Below are 20,337 nucleotides of genomic sequence, written 5' to 3' on the forward strand. Positions count from 1 at the left end.
GGTTTGTGCTAGCTTCCTGACTTGACACAATGAAATAGTTCTACATTCTATCTCTAAGGTTTGTTTCCTTTTGATGAAGACCTAAGCAGAGACTAATAGACAACAATTTCATTGAAAGGGGTTGCCAAGCTTCCAAAAAACTACAGTCTCCTGAAACCTCAACATAAATTTTTTATCCAATCTTCCTGATACTTTCAGGTAATGTTCAGTACACCAATCAGATCTGAATGCCCAAATTTCGTTCTTCCAAGTTGAAGCATTCGTTTGCAGTAACAGTTGGAATTTTTAGGTTTCACTCTGTTTTCTCCTATATTGACAGATGTAGTTCGACTCTAAATCAAACACGGTTTGTGCTAGCTTCTTGAAACTTGACAAAATAAAGTAGTTCTATGTTCTGTCTCTAAGGTTTGTTTCCTTTGGATATAGACCAAGCAGAGACTAACAAAAAACACTTTCATTGAAAAGGTTGACAAGCTTCCAAAAAACAACAGTCTCCTGAAATCTCAACATATATTTTTTCATCATATCTTCATGATACTTTCAGGTAATGATCAGTACACCAATCCGATTTGGATGCCCAAATTTCGTTCTTCCAGGTTGAAGCATTCGTTTGCAGTAACAGTTGGAAATTTTAGGTTTCACTCTGTTTTCTCCTATTTTGATAGATGTAGTTCGAACTCTAAATCAAACACGGTTTGTGCTACCTTCTTGGAACTTGACACATGCACTAGTTCTGCGTTCTGTTTCTAAGGGTTGTTTCCTCATGATGTAGCACTAAGCCGTTCCAGGTGAAAAACACTTTCATTGAAATGGATTGCCAAGATTCCAAAAAAACTACAGTCTCCTGAAATCTCAACATATATTTTTTCATCCCATCTTCACGATACTTTCAGGTAATGATCAGTACACCAATCCCACTTGGATGCCCTAATTTCATTCTTCCAGGATGAAGCATTCGTTTGCAGTGACTGTTAGAATTTTTAGGTTAAACTCTGTTTTCTCCTATTTTGATAGATGTAGTTCGAACTGTAAATCAAACACGGTTTGTGCTAGCTTCCTGACTTGACACAATGAAATAGTTCTACATTCTATCTCTAAGGTTTGTTTCCTTTTGATGAAGACCTAAGCAGAGACTAATAGACAACAATTTCATTGAAAGGGGTTGCCAAGCTTCCAAAAAACTACAGTCTCCTGAAACCTCAACATAAATTTTTTATCCAATCTTCCTGATACTTTCAGGTAATGTTCAGTACACCAATCCGATCTGAATGCCCAAATTTCGTTCTTCCAAGTTGAAGCATTCGTTTGCAGTAACAGTTGGAATTTTTAGGTTTCACTCTGTTTTCTCCTATATTGACAGATGTAGTTCGACTCTAAATCAAACACGGTTTGTGCTAGCTTCTTGAAACTTGACAAAATCAAGTAGTTCTATGCTCTGTCTCTAAGGTTTGCTTCCTTTGGATGTAGACCAAGCAGAGACTAACGAAAAACACTTTCATTGAAAAGGTTGACAAGCTTCCAAAAAACAACAGTCTCCTGAAATCTCAACATATATTTTTTCATCATATCTTCATGATACTTTCAGGTAATGATCAGTACACCAATCCGATTTGGATGCCCAAATTTCGTTCTTCTAGGTTGAAGCATTCGTTTGCAGTAACAGTTGGAAATATTAGGTTTCAGTCTGTTTTCTCCTATATTGATAGATGTAGTTCGAACTCTAAATCAAACACGATTTGTGCTAGCTTCTTGGAGCTTGACAGAAAAAACTAGTTCTGCGTTCTATCTCTAAGGGTTGTTTCCTCATGATGTAGCTCTAAGCAGATACTGGTGAAAACCACTTTCATTGAAATGGGTTGCCCAGCATCCAAAAAAACTACAGTCTCCTGAAACCTCAACATAAATTTTTTATCCAATCTTCCTGATACTTTCAGGTAATGTTCAGTACACCAATCCGATCTGAATGCCCAAATTTCATTCTTCCAAGTTGAAGCATTCGTTTGCAGTAACAGTTGGAATTTTTAGGTTTCACTCTGTTTTCTCCTATATTGACAGATGTAGTTCGACTCTAAATCAAAACGGTTTGTGCTAGCTTCTTGAAACTTGACAAAATCAAGTAGTTCTATGTTCTGTCTCTAAGGTTTGTTTCCTTTGGATGTTGACCAAGCAGAGACTAATGAAAAACACTTTCATTGAAAAGGTTGACAAGCTTCCAAAAAACAACAGTCTCCTGAAATCCCAACATATATTTTTTCATCATATCTTCATGATACTTTCAGGTAATGATCAGTACACCAATCCGATTTGGATGTCCAAATTTCGTTCTTCTAGGTTGAAGCATTCGTTTGCAGTAACAGTTTGAAATTTCAGGTTTCACTCTGTTTTCTCCTATTTTGATAGATGTAGTTTGAACTCTAAATCAAACACTGTTTGTGCTACCATCTTGGAACTTGACACAATGCACTAGTTCTGCGTTCTATCTCTAAGGTTTGATTTTTCATGATGTAGCACTAAGCAGTTACTGGTGCAAAACACTTTCACTGAAATGGATTGCCAAGCTCCCAAAAAACTACAGTCTCCTGAAATCTCAACATATATTTTTTTATCCAATCATCATGATACTTTCAGGTAATGATCAGTACACCAATCCCACGTGGATGCCCAAATTTCATTCTTCTAGGATGAAGCATTCGTTTGCAGTAACTGTTAGAATTTTTAGGTTAAACTCTGTTTTCTCCTATTTTGATAGATGTATTTCGAACTCTAAATCAAACACGGTTTGTGCTACCTTCTTGGAACTTGACACAATGCACTAGTTCTGCGTTCTATCTCTAAGGTTTGATTCCTCATGATGTAGCACTAAGCATTACTGGTGAAAAACACTTTCACTGAAATGGATTGCCAAGCTCCAAAAAAACTACAGTCTCCTGAAATCTCAACATATATTTTTTCATCCAATCATCATGATACTTTCAGGTAATGATCAGTACACCAATCCCACGTGGATGCCCAAATTTCATTCTTCTAGGTTGAAGCATTCGTTTGCAGTAACTGTTAGAATTTTTAGGTTAAACTCTGTTTTCTCCTATTTTGATACATGTAGTTCAAACTCTAAATCATACATGGTTTTTGCTACCTTCTTGGAACTTGACGCAATAAACTAGTTCTGCGTTCTATCTCTAAGGGTTGTTTCCTCATGATGTAGCTCTAAGCAGATACTGGTGAAAAACACTTTCATTGAAATGGGTTGCCCAGCTTTCAAAAAAACTACAGTCTCCTGAAACCTCAACAAAAATTTTTTATCCAATCTTCCTGATACTTTCAGGTAATGTTCAGTACACCAATCCGATCTGAATGCCCAAATTTCGTTCTTCCAAGTTGAAGCATTCGTTTGCAGTAACAGTTGGAATTTTTAGGTTTCACTCTGTTTTCTCCTATATTGACAGATGTAGTTCGACTTTAAATCAAACACGGTTTGTGCTAGCTTCTTGAAACTTGACAAAATCAAGTAGTTCTATGTTCTGTCTCTAAGGTTTGTTTCCTTTGGATGTAGACCAAGCAGAGACTAACGAAAAACACTTTCATTTAAAAGGTTGACAAGCTTCCAAAAAACAACAGTCTCCTGAAATCTCAACATATATTTTTTCATCATATCTTCATGATACTTTCAGGTAATGATCAGTACACCAATTCGATTTGGATGCCCAAATTTCGTTCTTCTAGTTTGAAGCATTCGTTTGCAGTAACAGTTCTAAATTTTAGGTTTCACTCTGTTTTCTCCTATTTTGATAGATGTAGTTCGAACTCTAAATCAAACACGGTTTGTGCTACCTTCTTGGAACTTGACACAATGCACTAGTTCTGCGTTCTATCTCTAAGGTTTGATTCCACATGATGTAGCACTAAGCATTACTGGTGAAAAACACTTACACTGAAATGGATTGCCAAGCTCCAAAAAAACTACAGTCTCCTGAAATCTCAACATATATTTTTTCATCCAATCATCATGATACTTTCAGGTAATGATCAGTACACCAATCCCACGTGGATGCCCAAATTTCATTCTTCTAGGTTGAAGCATTCGTTTGCAGTAACTGTTAGAATTTTTAGGTTGAACTCCTTTTTCTCCTATATTGAGAGATGTAGTTCGAACTTAAATCAAACACGGTTCGTGCTAGCTTCCTGACTTGACATAATAAAATAGTTCTACATTCTATATCTATGGTTTGTTTCCTTTTGATGAAGACCTAAGCAGAGACTAACAGACAACAATTTCATTGAAAGGGGTTCCCAAGCTTCCAAAAAACTACAGTCTCCTGAAACCTCAACATAAATTTTTTATCCAATCTTCCTGATACTTTCAGGTAATGTTCAGTACACCAATCCGATCTGAATGCCCAAATTTCGTTCTTCCAAGTTGAAGCATTCGTTTGCAGTAACAGTTGGAATTTTTAGGTTTCACTCTGTTTTCTCCTATATTGACAGATGTAGTTCGACTCTAAATCAAACACGGTTTGTGCTAGCTTCTTGAAACTTGACAAAATCAAATAGTTCTATGTTCTGTCTCTAAGGATTGTTTCCTTTGGATGTAGACCAAACAGAGACTAATGAAAAACACTTTCATTGAAAAGGTTGACAAGCTTCCAAAAAACAACAGTCTCCTGAAATCTCAACATATATTTTTTCATCCAATCTTCATGATACTTTCAGGTAATGATCAGTACACCAATCCGATTTGGATGCCCAAATTTCCTTCGTCTAGGTTGAAGCATTTGTTTGCGGTAACAGTTTGAATTTTTAGGTTAAACTCCTTTTTCTCCTATATTGATAGATGTAGTTCGAACTGTAAATCAAACACGGTTTGTGCTAACTTCCTGACTTGACACAATAAAATAGTTCTACATTCTATCTCTAAGGTTTGTTTCCTTTTGATGAAGACCTAAGCAGAGACTAACAGACAACAATTTCATTGAAAGGGGTTGCCAAGCTTCCAAAAAACTAGTCTCCTGAAACCTCAACATAAATTGTTTATCCAATCTTCCTGATACTTTCAGGTAATGTTCAGTACACCAATCCGATCTGAATGCCCAAATTTCGTTCTTCCAAGTTGAAGCATTCGTTTGCAGGAACAGTTGGAATTTTTAGGTTTCACTCTGTTTTCTCCTATATTGATAGATGTAGTTCGAACTCTAAATCAAACAAGATTTGTGCTAGCTTCTTGGAGCTTGACAGAAAAAACTAGTTCTGCGTTCTATCTCTAAGGTTGTTTCCTCATGATGTAGCTCTAAGCAGATACTGGTGAAAAACACTTTCATTGAAATGGGTTGCCCAGCTTCCAAAAAAACTACAGTCTCCTGAAACCTCAACAAAATTTTTTATCCAGCCTTCCTGATACTTTCAGGTAATGTTCAGTACACCAATCCGATCTGAATGCCCAAATTTCGTTCTTCCAAGTTGAAGCATTCGTTTGCAGTAACAGTTGGAATTTTTAGGTTTCACTCTGTTTTCTCCTATATTGACAGATGTAGTTCGACTCTAAATCAAACACGGTTTGTGCTAGCTTCTTGAAACTTGACAAAATCAAGTAGTTCTATGTTCTGTCTCTAAGGTTTGTTTCCTTTGGATGCAGACCAAGCAGAGACTAACAAAAAAAACTTTCATTGAAAAGGTTGACAAGCTTCCAAAAAACAACAGTCTCCTGAAATCTCAACATATATTTTTTCATCATACATTCATGATACTTTCAGGTAATGATCAGTACACCAATCCGATTTGGATGCTCAAATTTCATTCTTCTAGGTTGAAGCATTCGTTTGCAGTAACAGTTGGAAATTTTAGGTTTCACTCTGTTTTCTCCTATTTTGATAGATGTAGTTCGAACTCTAAATCAAACACGGTTTGTGCTACCTTATTGGAACTTGACACATGCACTAGTTCTGCGTTCAGTCTCTAACGGTTGTTTCCTCATGATGTAGCACTAAGCCGTTACAGGTGAAAAACACTTTCATTGAAATGGATTGCCAAGCTTCCAAAAAACTACAGTCTCCTGAAATCTCAACATATATTTTTTCATCCAATCTTCATGATACTTTCAGGTAATGATCAGTACACCAATCCCACTTGGATGCCCAAATTTCATTCGTCTAGATTGAAGCATTCGTTTGCGGTAACAGTTTGAATTTTTAGGTTAAACTCCTTTTTCTCCTATATTGATAGATGTAGTTCGAACTGTAAATCAAACACGGTTTGTGCTAACTTCCTGACTTGACACAATAAAATAGTTCTACATTCTATCTCTAAGGTTTGTTTCCTTTTGATGAAGACCTAAGCAGAGACTAACAGACAACAATTTCATTGAAAGGGGTTGCCAAGCTTCCAAAAAACTAGTCTCCTGAAACCTCAACATAAATTTTTTATCCAATCTTCCTGATACTTTCAGGTAATGTTCAGTACACCAAACCGATCTGAATGCCCAAATTTCGTTCTTCCAAGTTGAAGCATTCGTTTGCAGTAACAGTTGGAATTTTTAGGTTTCACTCTGTTTTCTCCTTTATTGACAGATGTAGTTCAACTCTAAATCAAACACGGTTTGTGCTAGCTTCTTGAAACTTGACAAAATGAAGTAGTTCTATGTTCTATCTCTAAGGTTTGTTTCCTTTGGATGTAGACCAAGCAGAGACTAACGAAAAACACTTTCATTGAAATGGTTGACAAGCTTCCAAAAAACAACAGTCTCCTGAAATCTCAACATATATTTTTTCATCATATCTTCATGATACTTTCAGGTAATGATCAGTACACCAATCCGATTTGGATGCCCAAATTTCGTTTTTCTAGGTTGAAGCATTCGTTTGCAGTAACAGTTTGAAATTTTAGGTTTCACTCTGTTTTCTCCTATATTGATAACTGAAGTTCGAACTCTAAATCAAACACGATTTGTGCTAGCTTCTTGGAGCTTGACCCAAAAAACTAGTTCTGCGTTCTATCTCTAAGGTTTTTTCCTCATGATGTAGCACTAAGCAGATACTGGTGAAAAACACTTTCATTGAAATGGGTTGCCAAGCTTCCAAAAAAACTACAGACTCATGAAATCTCAACACATATTTTTTCACCCAATCTTCATGATACTTTCAGGTAATGATCAGTTCACCATTCTTACTTGGATGCCCAAATTTCATTCTTCTAAAATGAAGCATTCATTTGCAGTAACTTTTAGAATTTTTAGGTTAAACTCTGTTTTCTCCTATTTTGATAGATGTAGTTCGAACTCTAAATCAAACACGGTTTGTGCTACCTTCTTGGAACTTGACACAATAAAATAGTTCTACATTCTATCTCTAAGGTTTGTTTCCTTTTGATGAAGACCTAAGCAGAGACTAACAGATATCAATTTCATTGAAAAGGGTTGCCCAGCTGCCAAAAAAATTACAGTCTCCTGAAATCTCAACGTATATTTTTTCATCCAATCTTCATGATACTTTCAGGTAATGTTCAGTACACCAATGCGATCTGAATGCCCAAATTTTGTTCTTCCAAGTTGAAGCATTCGTTTGCAGTAACAGTTGGAATTTTTAGGTTTCACTCTGTTTTCTCCTATATTGACAGATGTAGTTCAACTCTAAATCAAACACGGTTTGTGCTAGCTTCTTGAAACTTGACAAAATCAATAGTTCTATGTTCTGTCTCTAAGGTTTGTTTCCTTTGGATGTAGACCAAGCAGAGACTAACGAAAAACACTTTCATTGAAAAGGTTGACAAGCTTCCAAAAAACAACAGTCTCCTGAAATCTAAACATATATTTCTTCATCATATCTTCATGATACTTTAAGAAATGATCAGTACACCAATCCGATTTGGATGCCCAAATTTCGTTCTTCTAGGTTGAAGCATTCGTTTGCAGTAACAGTTGGAAATTTTAGGTTTCACTCTGTTTTCTCCTATTTTGATAGATGTAGTTCAAACTCTAAATCTAACACGGTTTGTGCTACCTTCTTGGAACTTGACACAAAAAACTAGTTCTGCGTTCTATCTCTAAGGTTTGTTTCCTCATGATGTAGCACTAAGCAGATACTGGTGAAAAACACTTTCATTGAAATGGGTTGCCAAGTTTCCAAAAAAACTACAGTCTCCTGAAATCTCAACATATATTTTTTCATCCAATCTTCATGATATTTTCAGGTAATGATCAGTTCACCAATGTCACTTGGATGCCCAAATTTCATTCGCCTAGGTTGAAGCATTCGTTTGCGGTAACAGTTTGAATTTTTAATATAAACTCTGTTTTCTCCTATATTGATAGATGTAGTTCGAACTTAAATCAAACACGGTTCGTGCTAGCTTCCTGACTTGACACAATAAAATCGTTCTACATTCTATCTCTAAGGTTTGTTTCTTTCATGAATACCTAAGCAGAGACTAACAGACAACAATTTCATTGAAAGGGGTTGCCACGCTTCCAAAAAACTACAGTCTCCTGAAACCTCAACATAAATTTTTTATCCAATCTACCTGATACTTTCAGGTAATGTTCACTACACCAATCCAATCTGAATGCCCAAATTTCGTTCTTCCAAGTTGAAGCATTCGTTTGCAGTAACAGTTGGAATTTTTAGGTTTCACTCTGTTTTCTCCTATATTGACAGATGTAGTTCGACTCTAAATCAAACACGGTTTATGCTAGCTTCTTGAAACTTGACAAAATCAAGTAGTTCTATGTTCTATCTCTAAGGTTTGTTTCCTTTTGATGTAGACCAAGCAGAGACTAATGAAAAACACTTTCATTGAAATGGTTGACAAGCTTCCAACAAACAACAATCTCCTGAAATCTCAACATATATTTTTTCAACATATCTTCATGATACTTTCAGGTAATGATCAGTACACGAATCCGATTTGGTTGCCCAGATTTCGTTCTTCTAGGTTGAAGCATTCGTTTGCAGTAACAGTTTGAATTTTAGGTTTCACTCTGTTTTCTCCTATTTTGATAGATGTAGTTCGAACTCTAAATCAAACACGATTTGTGCTACCTTCTTGGAACTTGACACAAAAAACTAGTTCTGCGTTCTATCTCTAAGGTTTGTTTCCTCATGATGTAGCACTAAGCCGTTACAGGTGAAAAACACTTTCATTGAAATGGATTGCCAAGATTCCAAAAAAACTACAGTCTCCTGAAATCTCAACATATATTTTTTCATCCCATCTTCACGATACTTTCAGGTAATGATCAGTACACCAATCCCACTTGGATGCCCAAATTTCATTCTTCCAGGATGAAGCATTCGTTTGCAGTGACTGTTAGAATTTTTAGGTTAAACTCTGTTTTCTCCTATTTTGATAGATGTAGTTCGAACTGTAAATCAAACACGGTTTGTGCTAGCTTCCTGACTTGACACAATGAAATAGTCCTACATTCTATCTCTAAGGTTTGTTTCCTTTTGATGAAGACCTAAGCAGAGACTAATAGACAACAATTTCATTGAAAGGGGTTGCCAAGCTTCCAAAAAACTACAGTCTCCTGAAACCTCAACATAAATTTTTTATCCAATCTTCCTGATACTTTCAGGTAATGTTCAGTACACCAATCCGATCTGAATGCCCAAATTTCGTTCTTCCAAGTTGAAGCATTCGTTTGCAGTAACAGTTGGAATTTTTAGGTTTCACTCTGTTTTCTCCTATATTGATAGATGTAGTTCGAACTCTAAATCAAACACGATTTGTGCTAGCTTCTTGGAGCTTGACAGAAAAAACTAGTTCTGCGTTCTATCTCTAAGGGTTGTTTCCTCATGATGTAGCTCTAAGCAGATACTGGTGAAAACCACTTTCATTGAAATGGGTTGCCCAGCTTCCAAAAAAACTACAGTCTCCTGATACCTCAACATAAATTTTTTATCCAATCTTCCTGATACTTTCAGGTAATGTTCAGTACACCAATCCGATCTGAATGCCCAAATTTCGTTCTTCCAAGTTGAAGCATTCGTTTGCAATAACAGTTGGAATTTTTAGGTTTCACTCTGTTTTCTCCTATATTGACAGATGTAGTTCGACTCTAAATCAAACACGGTTTGTGCTAGCTTCTTGAAACTTGACAAAATCAAGTAGTTCTATGTTCTGTCTCTAAGTTTTGTTTCCTTTGGATGTTGACCAAGCAGAGACTAACGAAAAACACTTTCATTGAAAAGGTTGACAAGCTTCCAAAAAACAACAGTCTCCTGAAATCCCAACATATATTTTTTCATCATATCTTCATGATACTTTCAGGTAATGATCAGTACACCAATCCGATTTGGATGTCCAAATTTCGTTCTTCTAGGTTGAAGCATTCGTTTGCAGTAACAGTTTGAAATTTCAGGTTTCACTCTGTTTTCTCCTATTTTGATAGATGTAGTTTGAACTCTAAATCAAACACTGTTTGTGCTACCATCTTTTAACTTGACAAAATGCACTAGTTCTGCGTTCTATCTCTAAGGTTTGATTTTTCATGATGTAGCACTAAGCAGTTACTGGTGCAAAACACTTTCACTGAAATGGATTGCCAAGCTCCCAAAAAACTACAGTCTCCTGAAATCTCAACATATATTTTTTTATCCAATCATCATGATACTTTCAGGTAATGATCAGTACACCAATCCCACGTGGATGCCCAAATTTCATTCTTCTAGGATGAAGCATTCGTTTGCAGTAACTGTTAGAATTTTTAGGTTAAACTCTGTTTTCTCCTATTTTGATAGATGTAGTTCGAACTCTAAATCAAACACGGTTTGTGCTACCTTCTTGGAACTTGACACAGTGCACTAGTTCTGCGTTCTATCTCTAAGGTTTGATTCCTCATGATGTAGCACTAAGCATTACTGGTGAAAAACACTTTCACTGAAATGGATTGCCAAGCTCCCAAAAAAACTGCAGTCTCCTGAAATCTCAACATATATTTTTTCATCCAATCATCATGATACTTTCAGGTAATGATCAGTACACCAATCCCACGTGGATGCCCAAATTTCATTCTTCTAGGTTGAAGCATTCGTTTGCAGTAACTGTTAGAATTTTTAGGTTAAACTCTGTTTTCTCCTATTTTGATACATGTAGTTCGAACTCTAAATCATACATGGTTTTTGCTACCTTCTTGGAAATTGACGCAATAAACTAGTTCTGCGTTCTATCTCTAAGGGTTGTTTCCTCATGATGTAGCTCTAAGCAGATACTGGTGAAAAACACTTTCATTGAAATGGGTTGCCCAGCTTCCAAAAAAACTACAGTCTCCTGAAACCTCAACAAAAATTTTTTATCCAATCTTCCTGATACTTTCAGGTAATGTTCAGTACACCAATTCAATCTGAATGCCCAAATTTCGTTCTTCCAAGTTGAAGCATTCGTTTGCAGTAACAGTTGGAATTTTTAGGTTTCACTCTGTTTTCTCCTATATTGACAGATGTAGTTCGACTCTAAATCAAACACGGTTTGTGCTAGCTTCTTGAAACTTGACAAAATAAAGTAGTTCTATGTTCTGTCTCTAAGGTTTGTTTCCTTTGGATGTAGACCAAGCAGAGACTAACAAAAAACACTTTCATTGAAAAGGTTGACAAGCTTCCAAAAAACAACAGTCTCCTGAAATCTCAACATATATTTTTTCATCATATCTTCATGATACTTTCAGGTAATGATCAGTACACCAATCCGATTTGGATGCCCAAATTTCGTTCTTCTAGGTTGAAGCATTCGTTTGCAGTAACAGTTGGAAATTTTAGGTTTCACTCTGTTTTCTCCTATTTTGATAGATGTAGTTCGAACTCTAAATCAAACACGGTTTGTGCTACCTTCTTGGAACTTGACACATGCACTAGTTCTGCGTTCTGTCTCTAAGGGTTGTTTCCTCATGATGTAGCACTAATCCGTTACAGGTGAAAAACACTTTCATTGAAATGGATTGCCAAGATTCCAAAAAAACTACAGTCTCCTGAAATCTCAACATATATTTTTTCATCCCATCTTCACGATACTTTCAGGTAATGATCAGTACACCAATCCCACTTGGATGCCCAAATTTCATTCTTCCAGGATGAAGCATTCGTTTGCAGTGACTGTTAGAATTTTTAGGTTAAACTCTGTTTTCTCCTATTTTGATAGATGTAGTTCGAACTGTAAATCAAACACGGTTTGTGCTAGCTTCCTGACTTGACACAATGAAATAGTCCTACATTCTATCTCTAAGGTTTGTTTCCTTTTGATGAAGACCTAAGCAGAGACTAATAGACAACAATTTCATTGAAAGGGGTTGCCAAGCTTCCAAAAAACTACAGTCTCCTGAAACCTCAACATAAATTTTTTATCCAATCTTCCTGATACTTTCAGGTAATGTTCAGTACACCAATCCGATCTGAATGCCCAAATTTCGTTCTTCCAAGTTGAAGCATTCGTTTGCAGTAACAGTTGGAATTTTTAGGTTTCACTCTGTTTTCTCCTATATTGATAGATGTAGTTCGAACTCTAAATCAAACACGATTTGTGCTAGCTTCTTGGAGCTTGACAGAAAAAACTAGTTCTGCGTTCTATCTCTAAGGGTTGTTTCCTCATGATGTAGCTCTAAGCAGATACTGGTGAAAACCACTTTCATTGAAATGGGTTGCCCAGCTTCCAAAAAAACTACAGTCTCCTGATACCTCAACATAAATTTTTTATCCAATCTTCCTGATACTTTCAGGTAATGTTCAGTACACCAATCCGATCTGAATGCCCAAATTTCGTTCTTCCAAGTTGAAGCATTCGTTTGCAGTAACAGTTGGAATTTTTAGGTTTCACTCTGTTTTCTCCTATATTGACAGATGTAGTTCGACTCTAAATCAAACACGGTTTGTGCTAGCTTCTTGAAACTTGACAAAATCAAGTAGTTCTATGTTCTGTCTCTAAGTTTTGTTTCCTTTGGATGTTGACCAAGCAGAGACTAACGAAAAACACTTTCATTGAAAAGGTTGACAAGCTTCCAAAAAACAACAGTCTCCTGAAATCCCAACATATATTTTTTCATCATATCTTCATGATACTTTCAGGTAATGATCAGTACACCAATCCGATTTGGATGTCCAAATTTCGTTCTTCTAGGTTGAAGCATTCGTTTGCAGTAACAGTTTGAAATTTCAGGTTTCACTCTGTTTTCTCCTATTTTGATAGATGTAGTTTGAACTCTAAATCAAACACTGTTTGTGCTACCATCTTTTAACTTGACACAATGCACTAGTTCTGCGTTCTATCTCTAAGGTTTGATTTTTCATGATGTAGCACTAAGCAGTTACTGGTGCAAAACACTTTCACTGAAATGGATTGCCAAGCTCCCAAAAAACTACAGTCTCCTGAAATCTCAACATATATTTTTTTATCCAATCATCATGATACTTTCAGGTAATGATCAGTACACCAATCCCACGTGGATGCCCAAATTTCATTCTTCTAGGATGAAGCATTCGTTTGCAGTAACTGTTAGAATTTTTAGGTTAAACTCTGTTTTCTCCTATTTTGATAGATGTAGTTCGAACTCTAAATCAAACACGGTTTGTGCTACCTTCTTGGAACTTGACACAGTGCACTAGTTCTGCGTTCTATCTCTAAGGTTTGATTCCTCATGATGTAGCACTAAGCATTACTGGTGAAAAACACTTTCACTGAAATGGATTGCAAAGCTCCCAAAAAACTGCAGTCTCCTGAAATCTCAACATATATTTTTTCATCCAATCATCATGATACTTTCAGGTAATGATCAGTACACCAATCCCACGTGGATGCCCAAATTTCATTCTTCTAGGTTGAAGCATTCGTTTGCAGTAACTGTTAGAATTTTTAGGTTAAACTCTGTTTTCTCCTATTTTGATACATGTAGTTCGAACTCTAAATCATACATGGTTTTTGCTACCTTCTTGGAAATTGACGCAATAAACTAGTTCTGCGTTCTATCTCTAAGGGTTGTTTCCTCATGATGTAGCTCTAAGCAGATACTGGTGAAAAACACTTTCATTGAAATGGGTTGCCCAGCTTCCAAAAAAACTACAGTCTCCTGAAACCTCAACAAAAATTTTTTATCCAATCTTCCTGATACTTTCAGGTAATGTTCAGTACACCAATTCAATCTGAATGCCCAAATTTCGTTCTTCCAAGTTGAAGCATTCGTTTGCAGTAACAGTTGGAATTTTTAGGTTTCACTCTGTTTTCTCCTATATTGACAGATGTAGTTCGACTCTAAATCAAACACGGTTTGTGCTAGCTTCTTGAAACTTGACAAAATAAAGTAGTTCTATGTTCTGTCTCTAAGGTTTGTTTCCTTTGGATGTAGACCAAGCAGAGACTAACAAAAAACACTTTCATTGAAAAGGTTGACAAGCTTCCAAAAAACAACAGTCTCCTGAAATCTCAACATATATTTTTTCATCATATCTTCATGATACTTTCAGGTAATGATCAGTACACCAATCCGATTTGGATGCCCAAATTTCGTTCTTCTAGGTTGAAGCATTCGTTTGCAGTAACAGTTGGAAATTTTAGGTTTCACTCTGTTTTCTCCTATTTTGATAGATGTAGTTCGAACTCTAAATCAAACACGGTTTGTGCTACCTTCTTGGAACTTGACACATGCACTAGTTCTGCGTTCTGTCTCTAAGGGTTGTTTCCTCATGATGTAGCACTAATCCGTTACAGGTGAAAAACACTTTCATTGAAATGGATTGCCAAGATTCCAAAAAAACTACAGTCTCCTGAAATCTCAACATATATTTTTTCATCCCATCTTCACGATACTTTCAGGTAATGATCAGTACACCAATCCCACTTGGATGCCCAAATTTCATTCTTCCAGGATGAAGCATTCGTTTGCAGTGACTGTTAGAATTTTTAGGTTAAACTCTGTTTTCTCCTATTTTGATAGATGTAGTTCGAACTGTAAATCAAACACGGTTTGTGCTAGCTTCCTGACTTGACACAATGAAATAGTCCTACATTCTATCTCTAAGGTTTGTTTCCTTTTGATGAAGACCTAAGCAGAGACTAATAGACAACAATTTCATTGAAAGGGGTTGCCAAGCTTCCAAAAAACTACAGTCTCCTGAAACCTCAACATAAATTTTTTATCCAATCTTCCTGATACTTTCAGGTAATGTTCAGTACACCAATCCGATCTGAATGCCCAAATTTCGTTCTTCCAAGTTGAAGCATTCGTTTGCAGTAACAGTTGGAATTTTTAGGTTTCACTCTGTTTTCTCCTATATTGATAGATGTAGTTCGAACTCTAAATCAAACACGATTTGTGCTAGCTTCTTGGAGCTTGACAGAAAAAACTAGTTCTGCGTTCTATCTCTAAGGGTTGTTTCCTCATGATGTAGCTCTAAGCAGATACTGGTGAAAACCACTTTCATTGAAATGGGTTGCCCAGCTTCCAAAAAAACTACAGTCTCCTGATACCTCAACATAAATTTTTTATCCAATCTTCCTGATACTTTCAGGTAATGTTCAGTACACCAATCCGATCTGAATGCCCAAATTTCGTTCTTCCAAGTTGAAGCATTCGTTTGCAGTAACAGTTGGAATTTTTAGGTTTCACTCTGTTTTCTCCTATATTGACAGATGTAGTTCGACTCTAAATCAAACACGGTTTGTGCTAGCTTCTTGAAACTTGACAAAATCAAGTAGTTCTATGTTCTGTCTCTAAGTTTTGTTTCCTTTGGATGTTGACCAAGCAGAGACTAACGAAAAACACTTTCATTGAAAAGGTTGACAAGCTTCCAAAAAACAACAGTCTCCTGAAATCCCAACATATATTTTTTCATCATATCTTCATGATACTTTCAGGTAATGATCAGTACACCAATCCGATTTGGATGTCCAAATTTCGTTCTTCTAGGTTGAAGCATTCGTTTGCAGTAACAGTTTGAAATTTCAGGTTTCACTCTGTTTTCTCCTATTTTGATAGATGTAGTTTGAACTCTAAATCAAACACTGTTTGTGCTACCATCTTTTAACTTGACACAATGCACTAGTTCTGCGTTCTATCTCTAAGGTTTGATTTTTCATGATGTAGCACTAAGCAGTTACTGGTGCAAAACACTTTCACTGAAATGGATTGCCAAGCTCCCAAAAAACTACAGTCTCCTGAAATCTCAACATATATTTTTTTATCCAATCATCATGATACTTTCAGGTAATGATCAGTACACCAATCCCACGTGGATGCCCAAATTTCATTCTTCTAGGATGAAGCATTCGTTTGCAGTAACTGTTAGAATTTTTAGGTTAAACTCTGTTTTCTCCTATTTTGATAGATGTAGTTCGAACTCTAAATCAAACACGGTTTGTGCTACCTTCTTGGAACTTGACACAGTGCACTAGTTCTGCGTTCTATCTCTAAGGTTTGATTCCTCATGATGTAGCACTAAGCATTACTGGTGAAAAACACTTTCACTGAAATGGATTGCAAAGCTCCCAAAAAACTGCAGTCTCCTGAAATCTCAACATATATTTTTTCATCCAATCATCATGATACTTTCAGGTAATGATCAGTACACCAATCCCACGTGGATGCCCAAATTTCATTCTTCTAGGTTGAAGCATTCGTTTGCAGTAACTGTTAGAATTTTTAGGTTAAACTCTGTTTTCTCCTATTTTGATACATGTAGTTCGAACTCTAAATCATACATGGTTTTTGCTACCTTCTTGGAAATTGACGCAATAAACTAGTTCTGCGTTCTATCTCTAAGGGTTGTTTCCTCATGATGTAGCTCTAAGCAGATACTGGTGAAAAACACTTTCATTGAAATGGGTTGCCCAGCTTCCAAAAAAACTACAGTCTCCTGAAACCTCAACAAAAATTTTTTATCCAATCTTCCTGATACTTTCAGGTAATGTTCAGTACACCAATTCAATCTGAATGCCCAAATTTCGTTCTTCCAAGTTGAAGCATTCGTTTGCAGTAACAGTTGGAATTTTTAGGTTTCACTCTGTTTTCTCCTATATTGACAGATGTAGTTCGACTCTAAATCAAACACGGTTTGTGCTAGCTTCTTGAAACTTGACAAAATAAAGTAGTTCTATGTTCTGTCTCTAAGGTTTGTTTCCTTTGGATGTAGACCAAGCAGAGACTAACAAAAAACACTTTCATTGAAAAGGTTGACAAGCTTCCAAAAAACAACAGTCTCCTGAAATCTCAACATATATTTTTTCATCATATCTTCATGATACTTTCAGGTAATGATCAGTACACCAATCCGATTTGGATGCCCAAATTTCGTTCTTCTAGGTTGAAGCATTCGTTTGCAGTAACAGTTGGAAATTTTAGGTTTCACTCTGTTTTCTCCTATTTTGATAGATGTAGTTCGAACTCTAAATCAAACACGGTTTGTGCTACCTTCTTGGAACTTGACACATGCACTAGTTCTGCGTTCTGTCTCTAAGGGTTGTTTCCTCATGATGTAGCACTAATCCGTTACAGGTGAAAAACACTTTCATTGAAATGGATTGCCAAGATTCCAAAAAAACTACAGTCTCCTGAAATCTCAACATATATTTTTTCATCCCATCTTCACGATACTTTCAGGTAATGATCAGTACACCAATCCCACTTGGATGCCCAAATTTCATTCTTCCAGGATGAAGCATTCGTTTGCAGTGACTGTTAGAATTTTTAGGTTAAACTCTGTTTTCTCCTATTTTGATAGATGTAGTTCGAACTGTAAATCAAACACGGTTTGTGCTAGCTTCCTGACTTGACACAATGAAATAGTCCTACATTCTATCTCTAAGGTTTGTTTCCTTTTGATGAAGACCTAAGCAGAGACTAATAGACAACAATTTCATTGAAAGGGGTTGCCAAGCTTCCAAAAAACTACAGTCTCCTGAAACCTCAACATAAATTTTTTATCCAATCTTCCTGATACTTTCAGGTAATGTTCAGTACACCAATCCGATCTGAATGCCCAAATTTCGTTCTTCCAAGTTGAAGCATTCGTTTGCAGTAACAGTTGGAATTTTTAGGTTTCACTCTGTTTTCTCCTATATTGATAGATGTAGTTCGAACTCTAAATCAAACACGATTTGTGCTAGCTTCTTGGAGCTTGACAGAAAAAACTAGTTCTGCGTTCTATCTCTAAGGGTTGTTTCCTCATGATGTAGCTCTAAGCAGATACTGGTGAAAACCACTTTCATTGAAATGGGTTGCCCAGCTTCCAAAAAAACTACAGTCTCCTGATACCTCAACATAAATTTTTTATCCAATCTTCCTGATACTTTCAGGTAATGTTCAGTACACCAATCCGATCTGAATGCCCAAATTTCGTTCTTCCAAGTTGAAGCATTCGTTTGCAGTAACAGTTGGAATTTTTAGGTTTCACTCTGTTTTCTCCTATATTGACAGATGTAGTTCGACTCTAAATCAAACACGGTTTGTGCTAGCTTCTTGAAACTTGACAAAATCAAGTAGTTCTATGTTCTGTCTCTAAGTTTTGTTTCCTTTGGATGTTGACCAAGCAGAGACTAACGAAAAACACTTTCATTGAAAAGGTTGACAAGCTTCCAAAAAACAACAGTCTCCTGAAATCCCAACATATATTTTTTCATCATATCTTCATGATACTTTCAGGTAATGATCAGTACACCAATCCGATTTGGATGTCCAAATTTCGTTCTTCTATTTTGAAGCATTCGTTTGCAGTAACAGTTTGAAATTTCAGGTTTCACTCTGTTTTCTCCTATTTTGATAGATGTAGTTTGAACTCTAAATCAAACACTGTTTGTGCTACCATCTTTTAACTTGACACAATGCACTAGTTCTGCGTTCTATCTCTAAGGTTTGATTTTTCATGATGTAGCACTAAGCAGTTACTGGTGCAAAACACTTTCACTGAAATGGATTGCCAAGCTCCCAAAAAACTACAGTCTCCTGAAATCTCAACATATATTTTTTTATCCAATCATCATGATACTTTCAGGTAATGATCAGTACACCAATCCCACGTGGATGCCCAAATTTCATTCTTCTAGGATGAAGCATTCGTTTGCAGTAACTGTTAGAATTTTTAGGTTAAACTCTGTTTTCTCCTATTTTGATAGATGTAGTTCGAACTCTAAATCAAACACGGTTTGTGCTACCTTCTTGGAACTTGACACAGTGCACTAGTTCTGCGTTCTATCTCTAAGGTTTGATTCCTCATGATGTAGCACTAAGCATTACTGGTGAAAAACACTTTCACTGAAATGGATTGCAAAGCTCCCAAAAAACTGCAGTCTCCTGAAATCTCAACATATATTTTTTCATCCAATCATCATGATACTTTCAGGTAATGATCAGTACACCAATCCCACGTGGATGCCCAAATTTCATTCTTCTAGGTTGAAGCATTCGTTTGCAGTAACTGTTAGAATTTTTAGGTTAAACTCTGTTTTCTCCTATTTTGATACATGTAGTTCGAACTCTAAATCATACATGGTTTTTGCTACCTTCTTGGAAATTGACGCAATAAACTAGTTCTGCGTTCTATCTCTAAGGGTTGTTTCCTCATGATGTAGCTCTAAGCAGATACTGGTGAAAAACACTTTCATTGAAATGGGTTGCCCAGCTTCCAAAAAAACTACAGTCTCCTGAAACCTCAACAAAAATTTTTTATCCAATCTTCCTGATACTTTCAGGTAATGTTCAGTACACCAATTCAATCTGAATGCCCAAATTTCGTTCTTCCAAGTTGAAGCATTCGTTTGCAGTAACAGTTGGAATTTTTAGGTTTCACTCTGTTTTCTCCTATATTGACAGATGTAGTTCGACTCTAAATCAAACACGGTTTGTGCTAGCTTCTTGAAACTTGACAAAATAAAGTAGTTCTATGTTCTGTCTCTAAGGTTTGTTTCCTTTGGATGTAGACCAAGCAGAGACTAACAAAAAACACTTTCATTGAAAAGGTTGACAAGCTTCCAAAAAACAACAGTCTCCTGAAATCTCAACATATATTTTTTCATCATATCTTCATGATACTTTCAGGTAATGATCAGTACACCAATCCGATTTGGATGCCCAAATTTCGTTCTTCTAGGTTGAAGCATTCGTTTGCAGTAACAGTTGGAAATTTTAGGTTTCACTCTGTTTTCTCCTATTTTGATAGATGTAGTTCGAACTCTAAATCAAACACGGTTTGTGCTACCTTCTTGGAACTTGACACATGCACTAGTTCTGCGTTCTGTCTCTAAGGGTTGTTTCCTCATGATGTAGCACTAAGCCGTTACAGGTGAAAAACACTTTCATTGAAATGGATTGCCAAGATTCCAAAAAAACTACAGTCTCCTGAAATCTCAACATATATTTTTTCATCCCATCTTCACGAT

Source organism: Callospermophilus lateralis, chromosome 6, assembly GCF_048772815.1.
Source record: "Callospermophilus lateralis isolate mCalLat2 chromosome 6, mCalLat2.hap1, whole genome shotgun sequence".
In the NCBI taxonomy this organism is placed as follows: domain Eukaryota; kingdom Metazoa; phylum Chordata; class Mammalia; order Rodentia; family Sciuridae; genus Callospermophilus; species Callospermophilus lateralis.